We start from the raw sequence: 12,394 nt of genomic DNA, 5'->3' as shown, positions 1-12,394 counted from the left end.
TATGTACTTTATCAACACACAAGACTGGATAGGCTGTGAAGCTGGTCTCGAGATATGGTTGTAAGTCAAAAGATGGAATGCACATTTGGGAGAAAATGTTTTGTGAGTGTAAAGAATAGGAGAATCTAGAGTACAAGTGAACTAATGGTAATTTGTTTGAATCACAAATGGCTGAATAAAAGCTCTATATAGTCTAGGTAAGTAGGATTGTGCAGGCCCATAATGCAAGCCGCAGGCCAAGATGGATGAAGGCAAGGAAACCACCTGAGACAACAGTGAAGTCAGTGTCTGCTGTTGTGGTGGTATTCTGATTGAAAATCTGAGAAGTGTAATTTTGGTCCTCAAAATAGGGCGAATAAATGTGTAGATAAGTTCTTTGCAAATAGTTGTGTGAAATTACAGCAGGGAGTATTTCTCATACTCCAAAAGTATAGAAATCCCAGTTAGTGTATATATAACGAATGCGTATAGGAGGCACTGCCTTCCATGTTGCGAGGTGGGGCACAGGGAAGTTTTGCTCTCCAGTAAAATATTTTTTAAAGGTGTAACTGTGTTTCAGAGTATGCTCTCATTGATTGAGTTTCATTTTATTTTCTGAACTATCAAGACTCACAAAACTTGGTATTATACTGTGTGACAGACAGCCATTGTGGTGAGGGTCTCAAACAACTTTGTAGTGCAAGCAGTGCCACAATTATGCTCTGAAATCAAGAAATGGATACATTTGTTAGTTGCGTCCTTAGCATGAGACCTCAAGTGAACAGCACTTAAGGGTGTCCAAAAAATATCTAAGGGTGCAACGAACAACTGGTAACCAACACAGGATGTCCCAAAGATAAAACCACAATCCACGCTGTTTTTTTATTCCAAAAAGCAAAGTTTTTTTATTGTAAAAGAATCTTTACACGATGTGGTTGAGCGCTTTCATGTATAACAAGACACTTCATCAGAACAAATTAAAACACTGAAACACCAGTTTAAATAGTTAAAAAAACGCCAAAATTTTACAATTAGTGCTACTCCCTTCCCTTTTAAAGCGACAACGTTCTAATTATCCGTGTAGCCCTATATTCATCAAAACTGTCTATACATCCAATAATAGGAATGAATTAGGTTAAAATTAAAGTTGGTATCAATTATCTGGATGTATTTTTATACAGTGATGGTACATCCTTTCAGTCTAAAATTTACAGAAAAGACACATTTAGTAATGGGTATCTTGATTTCAGTAGTAGTCACCCTTATTCACAGAAACGTAGCATACTAAAGGGGCAGTGCATTCGGGCTGCCAGAATGACATCAGTGAAAAAGGAAATGAAGTTTGAAATGGATTTTATTGGGAGAATGTTTAAGGAAAAAGGGTATCCAATACATTTGATTAAGGATGTGACACAGTATGTAGTTCAAGAATGGGGTAAGAAGTATCCACCTTTATTAGGGAAAGGGTTAATTCCATTTTGTACGAGCAACAACTCCAAGGAGAAGAACAATGTAAGTAATACAATAGATAAAAATAAAAGGGAAGGACAATATTCAAAGTCTTTTATCTTGAAATATGGGAAACATGTTGGCAAGGTCAAAGACATTGTTAGTACAAACTGGAATATAATTACTAGTGATGAGTGTATTAAAGAATATGTTTGTGACAGGCCTACATTTGTGTACAAAACGGGGTGTAATATCAAAAGGCTTATTGAATTGAAGTCCAGTAGGCAATTTTCGAACAACAATAACAAGTGTAGGGGGACCAAGAAATGTGGTCGTTGTTCACAATATGCCTTTATTTTTGAGGAAGATTGTTGCATACCTAAAAATGTCAACAGGAATAAAATTTGGTTTGCTAATGGGAATTGTCAGTCCCGACATTTGGTATATTTAGCAATGTGCTGTTCATGTTCCTGTTTTTATGTCGGGAAAACCGACAGGCAATTGAAGAACAGGATTTATGATCACACATATTGTATGAGGAAAAAAGATGAAAACAATGCCTTATTTCGGCACATTGCTAATAGTAACACCTGTGAGAAGTTCAAGTTTGCCATTTTGGAAACTGTGAAGGTTAATCCTAGAGGTGGTGATATAAAAAGTATTGTGGGTGAGAAGGAAATTAAATGGCAACTCAAGTTAAATGCAGCATGTTTTCCAGGTCTCAACGAGATGATTCCCACTAAGCCACTTATAAGAAACCTTTAAAAATTTAACATTTACACAATACATATACATAAAGTAGGGATTATATACAACTTATTATTTTAGGAGGCTGGTAACTGCTTAAGGAAGTACAGTATTTATGCATTTTATCTATTCATGAAATATATATAAATTGTATTGTTGGGATATGTCTTTTACCACAATGCGTCTTCAAATGTCTTCTTACACCAATGGTAATTTGAATTGTTGGTGCAATATTCCTGAATGCACATATATAGTTTAGGTTTTATAGTATATGAAATTTTCTATATATGTATCATTAGTTGTCACTAATGATTAATTTTGATGTATTTTATTACAAATTTGCAACACACACTATGATATATATATATTTTTAAACTTTAATTTTAACCTAATTCATTCCTATTATTGGATGTATAGACAGTTTTGATGAATATAGGGCTACACAGTATAATGAGTTTCTTTAGATAATTAGAACGTTGTCGCTTTAAAAGGGAAGGGAGTAGCACTAATTGTAAAATTTTGGCGTTTTTTTAACTATTTAAACTGGTGTTTCAGTGTTTTAATTTGTTCTGATGAAGTGTATTGTTATACATGAAAGCGCTCAACCACATCGTGTAAAGGTTCTTTTACAATAAAAAAAATTTGCTTTTTGGAATAAAAAAACAGCGTGGATTGTGATTTTATCTTTGGGACATCCTGTGTTGGTTACCAGCACTTAAGGGTGCTTAACAAAAGTTTGTTTAGAGCACCTAAGCATTCTTACAATCAGGTCTCGCACAAGGGACTAACAGAGGACAGTGCCTGCCAGGACACAACAGTGGAAAAAGATAGAACAGCTTTTAAAAGCTCTTAGACACTTCATTAACCATGCTTATAAACAGCAGAATAAAGTGTCCAGCAGTTTTTAAAGTCATTGGCTCTGTAAAGGGTTACTTAATTTCCCAGCATTCTAAGGCTTCCAGAGTGGGTAAAACACTCCCCCTTTTTTTTGCAGTCGGTAAGCTTCATGTGCTACAAAGAATTCTGATCATTTCTCCACCATAAGCAGCTTTATGTGTTCTTGACATGCATGCCAAGATTCACCTCTCGAGCGCCACTCTTGTAATAAATTTATTGGCATCCATGTCTCAAACTCATAATAATCTGGTTATGGTCAGAGATATGATCACAATCCTCTGTGTTACTTTTTTCACATTCTCTACTCCTGTCTGTGTCGATTAATAACTTTTTGATGGAGTTTTATGGCTCCATCACTTTTTATTTTTATTCTAAATGTATTCAACAGTTGGTAACTTCACATTTTGGCATGTACCTGTAGCATATATTTTTTTCCACTATTAAGAAGCAGGATCAGAAAGTAATTCAGTGTAGAATTGTTATGACAGTCTTGCATAAACCAATACTGCATTTTCTTAATACAGATTTCTATATTTGTATGGTACGTGTCTATCTACAGACCTACTAATTGTGATAAATGAGATAATCTGCTGGTGCTCTATAGTTTAGTGCATTTGCTTACTTCAGTGCTTTCAGACTTTGGTAAGGTATGATAAAAGCTACTATTGACTTGCACCCACTGCAGTTTCAGAAGAACACTGATATGATCTCAACTAGATTTAATTTATAGAATCAGTGCTGTAAAGTTGGAAACAATCCTATACATGCCTATCCAGTAGCATATGTTACCAGTGAATATGTACATACATGCATGTATATTCTACTGATTGTAAAGTACAGAACCAGATGATAAAGTTGCACTATATGATAATGTAACTGGAATGATTAGTCTGCAAAAAGGACAGTACTTGCTGCTGACCTTGTTAGTAATGAGAGTTTCTATATTATAATAAAAATATTTGTAAGTGTAAATAGTAGAATTAAGGTGTGTGACACAGAACAGTTCGTTTTAACATGGTATCTGTACCAGTTTCCTTGGCACTGAGTAGAAATGCAGACATAGTTAAGAGGTTCACTTTATTAATAACTTAGGAAACCCTGAGACAAATGTGTTATACTTTTCTACTTACAATATTAATTTCTGGTGACTTTCTGAAGTACACTGATAACAGCATTGCAAAACGCCTGCTGGGAAATTAAGTTTTCTCCCCCACCCAAGACAGTACAATCAGGATTGGGAAACCTAATCTTTTTCTCACCGTAGTACAATCTTGGATTAGTATATTTAATTTGCAGGGGATATGGGGAGCACAGCCAACCACATGCGTGGTGCAGGGGTGCTTGCCCCCCTACAAAAATGTAAAAAAAATTTGTCATACCTGTAAATAATTTATACCAAATCCGAGATCACAGTACCGTGAGTAAAAGGGTAGGTTCCAAATCCTTAGTGTAGTGCGCTCTGCATTTAAAATATATACCTAGTTTGATGTTCTAATTTCCGATGTTGTGAAGTCTAGTTCTGTTGAACATTTGAAGTTCTTGTCTTGATCATGTAAATTTCAGTGATGTGTTAATTCGTTAGTAAAGTAGATCCATATAAGGATATACACTGTAAATAAAATGGTAAAATTAAGTATTGCTTGTTTCTTGGTTGTGTTATTAAACGTTTTAAAGATAAATGTAGAAGTGGAGTGAAGAAACACTAATCTAGCTCTGCAAAATGGTTTAGATCTGCAGAACTGCATTAATCCTACTGAATCTGGGCTTAATTTCAGACAGCATAGTTATCTGAATCAGTGTTCTTATTCCCTTTTTCAAATTTGTTATTAAACATACACCAGGCATACCTCTCCACTGTCCAGATTTTCACAGAAGGTCTAGATTTTTGACTCATATTTTTGGTCTGTTCCTCAGAAAATGTGTAGTTTTCTGGCAAGTCACTGAAGGTTGAAGTGATGAGCTTCAGACTTCATATCCTTCAGAAAATGCACACAAACACAAATCCTGTTATTCTAGCAACTTTTTAAGTTCATAAAAACAATATTTAAAACCTGTTCCAATTTTTGGACCTTTATCCCCCATTATTTTAGGCTGTTTCCAGATATTCTGCATTTTGTTGAGAAGTATGAATCATTAGGCAACATCATTCATTTAAAATTTTCTCAGCAGCAAAATTGATGTGCTTCGTTTCTGCATTTCTTTCAATGCAGAACCATTATATGAATGATTTCTGCATGCTCTGAAACATATAGCTAAGGTCATATTTTGACCTGCTGAGGCTTGTTTAAGCTTTTAAAGTACTGCAGGCCCATAAGTACTTTTATACTGATCTTGTAAACATTTTGTGTGTTTTCCTAAAATATAGCATTTTGGGGGCTTTTTCATGATATCATTTTTCATTACCCTGTTATTTCCTTCTCGCTGGAAGAATTTAATATGATACAGAAGTTTAATTCTAGAGATAGTGATTGTTTTGGCCTGACAAGGGTGGTTTGAGCTTTTCATGTACATCAGTTCCTACGAGAAGTTCCCTGTCCATATTACAAGATATCCATCTTATAAATCTTTTGCACAGCTGTCAAAATGCATTATCTTTTGTGTTTCCATATAGTATGGATATTTACTGCATTGCTGTCTTCTGCTACCTGAGAGAATTTAACATGAGCTAAGACTTTAATTTTGGTAGCAGTAAACAGAAAATGTTTTATTTAGATAAATATGTCAAGTTAGCTTCCTTAACATGAAAAGAACAGGCTAAACAGAAGAGTATTAGATGTAGGGCTGACAGAAAGTAAAGTCTTATCTGCCTTTCTGTTTATCATAAAAAACCTTTAAAATTGCACCCATGTTATTGGGAGTATAAGCGCTGAAAAGTGAGCAGAAAAGTCATTTCTGTCTACTCTGTCTTTAGAGCTTTATCTCAATAACAAAACTTGCCTTTCATACTAAAAAGGAAATAAATCACACTGCATAAGTGGACGTCTGTTTCTTAAGTTGTAGTACCTCAGAAGTGATTTATTTTATGAAGTATTCCACAACAAAATACTTAGGATTTTACACAATATGTAAATAGCCATAATGGAATCTATCTCCTACAACATACAGAGTACTCATCCTAAAATGAGATAAAGAAGCTGATAGAAAATGCACGGACTGCAGTGACTTTACAGTCACTGCAACTATTCATCTCCAAGCGTTTCTACTTCATTTATTCAAGTATGTCCAAAACTATCTTTAAATCCCTCAAATGACCTTTACTGTACCTTTGCCTCAGACAGTGCATTCCAAAGCCCTGGCTCCCCTTCGGGTATTTCCTCATATCTGCCTGAAGTTATCTCCCATCCATCTGCTTACTGTGTCCCTTTTTGTATCACTGTCCTTTCTGTTTACCTGAATCCTGTCTGTTTGTCCCAAGTCAATCTAATGTTTTTTTTTTATTTTACTTTTGCTTTTTCTTCTCTGTTTCTGAATATATCTGTATCTATATATAGATATGCAGTTGTACTAGTAAAACAGTGCCCCTTTTCCATTCAGCATTTTGATAACTGAGTGGAATGCTTTGTGTCATCATAATTTCACATCCACTGTTTGACTTTCAGATGTTCATCACTTCTAATAGTGCCTGCTCAGAACCCTGAACAGTGAAAATGTGGCCTTGTTGTACATGGCACCCTCTCCCTGCACTCTGCACCATTGTGCCTTATAAGAACCTTGCATATGGAAGTGAAGCTTTATTATATGTGGCATCCACTCCCTGCATAGTGCACCATGTGGTGCCTTTTCAGAACCTTGTACAGTAGAAGTGTGGTCTCATTAGATGTGGTACCCACTCCATGCACTGTGCATCATGCCATTCTGTTCATAGTTAGGTACCAGGCTATCGACCTTGGGACCTATATAAGCCTAGCCAAAAAGGATCCCTGGCTTTCGACACCCGAGAAAATTATTTTCCTGTGCCCCTGTCAAGCAGTGCCACAGAAGTGATCCCTGGGATGAATTTTCTATTTCCCATCCAGTCGTCAAGGTTTTTCTTAAAGAGGACTAATGAGGAGCTTTGCTTGACATGAATGGGTAGTTTGTTCTCGAGTATGGGAAGTCTCTGGGACAGGAATCTATCCCTCCAGCATGTTCTGTTTATTAGTCAGGTATTTCTGTGGCCTTTTAATTGTTGTAGGTGTCTTGTGAGATACATGCCAACTGGGGCATTATACTTTATAGTAGGTCTGATGAGGGATGAGTAGAGAGGAACAATGACCTCCTTTTTTCTAGAGGAGAATCCTTTTGTGATGAGGTGTGCCACGTAGAAGGATTTCCTGACTACTGTGGTGATATGGTTATCAAAGGAGAGACTACTGTACACCTGTGTCTCAAGGTCTCTTATCACACTTTTAGTGTTTAGTGAGCTACTGCCTATGTGGTAGTTCGTGGGTACCGAGTTTTTCCCCAAAGGGAATGACAGTGCACTTCTTGGCATTGAGCTTGAGGCCATGACTTTGACACCAAGCATCTGTCTCTGTGAGGCCTTTTTGTAGAATGTCTACATCATTAGGTGATTCTGCTATGGCTCCCAGTTTGCAGTCATCTGCAAACTTTGTTGGCCAAAGACCTTCTATGTTGGCCTGCACTTCAGAGAAGTAGATGCCAAACAGGAGAGGACCCAGGACTGAACCTCCACTCATCACTGGTCTGAAGTCAGACTTTGAGTCGGCTACTTTTACTGTGTGGGTTCTGTCACTGAGCCAGTTGACCACCCATCTTGTGACATAGGGATTTATGCCCGGTTTAGTGAGTTTATCTATAATTCCAGAGTGGGGGATGGTATCAAAAGCCTAGGCAAGGTCAAGATAGACTGCGTGCACTACCTTGCCCTCTTCTACGGCTCTAGTGACTGCTTCAAAGAAGTCAATCAGGTTTAGTAGACATGATCTACCTTTTACAAACCCAAACTGAGTGGGGTCCAGGGTTTGGAGGTTACCTATGTCTTTGTTTATAAGCTCCAAGATTATACATTCCATGGCCTTGCAGACCAGGCTCGTCAGGCTAATGGGGCAGTAGTTTCTGGGGTCTGTGGTGGAACCCCCTTTGTGGAGTGGGATAACCATCACTGTGCACTATTCTATAGGCACATAGCCTGTGGTAAGGCTATGACTGAACATGGTACTTAGGTGGGGTGCCAGTTCATTCTGTAGTTTGTGCAGTACGCAGCCTGGGATGTTGTCTGGTCCCATGGATGCTGTGTTCTTGGCTTTGGAAAGTCCGGTCTTTACTTGTTCATCCGTGATTACAGGGACTTTGCATTTTTCCAGTATTAAGATGGGCCCTTTGGAGGGTGAGAGGGGGTCAAAGTTAGTACTGAATCTATCTGCCAGGATGTTGGCAATATCAGTTGGTTCTGTATATTTAGTGCCATTGTGCTGTAGCTCAGAGCAGATCTGACTGTTGCCATTGAGATTCTTGGCATAGCTGTAGAATGCTTTGTTGTTGTCTTTGGAATCTGTGGTGATTTTATTTTCAAAACTGGCTTTGGAGGATTTTATGAGGGATCTCAGCTTCTTGCTAAGGCTGACCGGGGAGTTCCTCCAATCATGGGATTTTACTCTTTTTTGCAACAGCTTCTTCCTTCTTTTGTAGAATTTTTTTTTGGCGGGGGACCACCAGATTGGCTTCATTTTTTGGAGGATAGCTTCTTGGTTCTGTTGGGGATGGCATGATCCATGCACTTGATTCAGAAGTCATACCTCTATTTTCCGTCTGCATTGGTTTCATGAAGTTTGCCTCTTCTGAGGCATGAAGTTGGCTTTTGAGTAGTTTTTGACAGTGGTTTCCTTAATGGGGGTGGGGGTGGGATATGGATGTTTAGGGTGATTAGCTTGTGGTTGGATCTGACCAGTGAGGAGTTTACCTCTGGCTTGGAACACCAGTTACCCATATTGGTAGTGACCAGTTCCAGGATATTGTTGCCCCTGGTGGGGGTGTGGACAAGCTGATCCAAGGCATTGGAATTTATGAATTCCAGAAACCGTTGAGTGAATGAGTTGGTACATGAGTAGTTTTCCCAGTTGATGGTGGGGTAGTTGAAATCGCCCATAATTAAGGTATTGGGTTGTACCTTAATATTTTCCAGTATCTTAAGAAATGAAGAGTGGGAATCCTTGGGCATGGTGGGGAATCTGTAACAAACTACAACCTGGATTGCAGTCTTGCCCAATGTTAGTTGCACTTGGATAATTTTGGATGCATTATGTTGAGCAACTAGCCTGGAGGTGTGGATATCCTTAATGAATATGGACATGCCTCCTGCTTTAGTGTTTCAGTCCATGTTAGGTGGCCAAAAGATGTGGTATGAATTATAGCCTGGTAATGCAGGGGTGCTCTCTGGAGCCTTGAACCAGGTCTCTGTCACTGCACAGATGTCAATGCTCTCCATTTTAAGGAGTGAGTGCATTATGAGGTTTAGACTTCTAGCATTGAGTAGCATTACCCTCAGAGTTTGCTTACTTGTACCTGTTAAGGTGGTGAATTTAGCATTTGAACCTTGCCTAAAAAGGCACTATAGGGGTGGCAAGAGCCTTAGCCTGTATCCAGAATCCCAGGGGTGACATTTGCAGGCCATTTCTGGAAAAACATCATGGTCTGTCAACCATGTCATCCCAGACAGACTGATACTGGATCCCTTTAGAATGACACCAGAAGCTTAGCCAGTTGGTGAAGTCAATCATTTTGTCCCTGTACTGTGATATAATTCTGGGCAATGGCAGGATGATATTCAGGGCTAGGTCATACCTGCCTGGGCTACAAGATCCGAGAGCTCCTCCAGGTCTCTTTTCATGTAGTCCAGGGAGGTACATCTCAGGTCATTCACACCAACATGGACAATGACAGAGTTGTATTTGTACTTGTTGTGGAGTGACCTGAGTGCATGCTTTATGTGGCAGATCCTAGCACCTGACAGGCAGCTGACAGTAACTTTCTCCTTGTTTAGCCTGGTGAGTGGGACATCAGTGTGCCTGACTATAGAGTCACCTATGACTAGTGTGTTGGGTACATTGTTTTGCCTTATGGACTGAGGTTGAGTGGCACACTGATTTTGTGGGCTATGTGTCATTTGGGTAGTGTTGGGAGTGGTGGTCATCTGTGTTTCAGCTTGAGAGGTTTCTGTTGCTTGGGCAGATTTTTATTGAGAGCCTCCCTGAATGTGGGTGTGTGATTTGTGTTTCTATTTGTGGGTTTTGAAAAACTATGTGTTGAGTGTGGTGTGGTGCAGGTATTAACCTTATCCTCTTGACTGTCTAGTCCAGTCTTGGCTGAAGAGAGCTTGGCTTCCTGTTTGGCTATATATGTGCATCTCTCACAGGTTGTAGTGTTGGGTGGTAGGAGGAGAGAGTTGTCAGTGTACATGAGGCAATTGCTACATTACCCCAAGATGCCCAGATTCATCAGGAGGACAAGAGAAAACACAGGGAGCTAACCCATGGACATGCCTGTGGAGATGCTTATTAATTTAAGTAATAAGAACTGTTTTCCTCTTGACAAGTGAGGCCTTTGCTAACTGCTCTTTTGCAGTACTTAATGTGGTTCAGTTTAGTAGAGGTTATTGAAATGGGTCAGCTTCTTCCTGTTCTCTTTTATTTAGGGTCACCATCTACCACCCTACCAAGAAAATGTATTTTCCACGGATAACCCCAAAATCACACTATATTTTACCTTTTCTTGTTAAATCAGCTGTCTTCTCATAATGGAACTTCACAAGAGATCTCTCTGGAAACAAGTTCCCTATTTTTGACTGCAGCAGTAAGCTTTGTATCATTTTTATATGAATAAATTCTGTCATAGAAAACCAAGATGATTTCTGAAAAAAATAAACTGTTCTGGTCATGCCTCAAAGTCATTTGTCTAACAGCAAAATAGTATGGCACCATAGCTAAGTATCATCAGAGTTCATATGCTCATGCTATATTCAAATGAAAAGCAGCAAGGGTAAAGCTTGGAGCATTATAGTCCCTTATTAAACTGTCATCGAATAGATAGATAGATAGATAGATAGATAGATAGATAGATAGATAGATAGATAGATAGATAGATACAAAGATAGATACTTACATAGGAAAAGAAAAGTTTGACCCTTGTCTGGGGATTGAACCTAGGAAACCCCCCACACACACACACACATTCTGAGCAGTTGTCACTGCCACTGGATCTGGGCAGTTAGGTACCCAATTTCCTCCAAACACAGTTTTTTCTTTTAGCTAGAAAACCACCATGAAGGTGATTTTGTAAACACACAAATGTCGAATGCAGTAAAAACCATGAACCTAGCATTGCACTATATTAACAGTTCAGCAGGAAGGAAAAACTCTGGACCTTGCCTTGAGGTTGAACCCAGGACTCAATGCCTTACCCAGACCTCTTAACTGCTATGATTTAGGCATATATCTATATATCTATCTCTCTCTATATATATATCTATATCTACATTTACATATCTATCTGTATGCATGCATGTATGTATCTTTCTAGCTATCTGTTTATCTACCCATCTATCTATCTAGTTATCTATCATTGTGTGTGTGTGTGTGTGTGTGTGTGTGTGTGTGTGTGTGTGTGTGTGTGTGTGTGTGTGTGTGTGTGTGTGTGTGTGTGTGTGTGTGTGTGTGTGTGTGTGTGTGTGTGTGTGTGTGTGTTTGTGTAAATTTCAAGTTCTGCTTTTTCATTAAGAAAAAAACTCAATATACTATTGGCAGTGCATTAGTCTGTTATATTTTGTGACATCCCTTCTCTGGGACAGTGTTCAAGCAGTCTCAATCTTCACCATGGACACTGCTGAGGGACGTTCACTTGGAACAAAAATAGATACACAATATTTCCAGATGCAGCTCTCTTCACCAAGCACAATTTCCCTGATGAGTACACAGGGAACACACTCCCATCCTGGGGCTGGGTTTCCCTCTCTCTCTCACTCACCAGCCCCCAAATAAGACTCCACACTGACCACAGGTGTAGAGTTAAGTCCTCAGCTGAGTGTTCCAAGCCAAGTCCTCCACCACCCTCACTGTGAAACCTGTGTTCTGTGTTCCTTCTCCAAGTAGTTGACACACCCACTCTCTGAGATTTGATTTTTACACACACACACACACACACACACACACACACACACACACACACACCTAGGAAAGGCTGGCATAGATTTACCAGCTATACCACCTCTGCCCAGACTATAAGGTAGATACTGCCACCAGAACACTCCAAAGCCAGATACTCTTAAGGCTCTTACAAGGTTACTCAATTATACTGAGTAAAATTAATACTTATGCAAATAGTAGTG

The 12,394-nt window shown here is 38.8% G+C and overlaps 1 protein-coding gene across 7 annotated transcripts in view; it reads left to right on the top strand.

Moving 5' to 3' along the window:
• The window catches only part of TRPM3 (transient receptor potential cation channel subfamily M member 3), a 2,946,644-nt gene that overhangs the window by 1,218,043 nt on the left and 1,716,207 nt on the right, over nucleotides 1–12,394 (top strand). The window lies entirely within an intron of this gene.

The sequence above is a fragment of the Protopterus annectens genome, chromosome 2.part2, assembly GCF_019279795.1.
Source record: "Protopterus annectens isolate FY-2018-M chromosome 2.part2, PAN1.0, whole genome shotgun sequence".
Classification (NCBI taxonomy): Eukaryota; Metazoa; Chordata; order Ceratodontiformes; family Protopteridae; genus Protopterus; species Protopterus annectens.
Note: the sequence above shows the minus strand (reverse complement) of the source record. Positions and strands in the feature narration are given on the sequence as shown.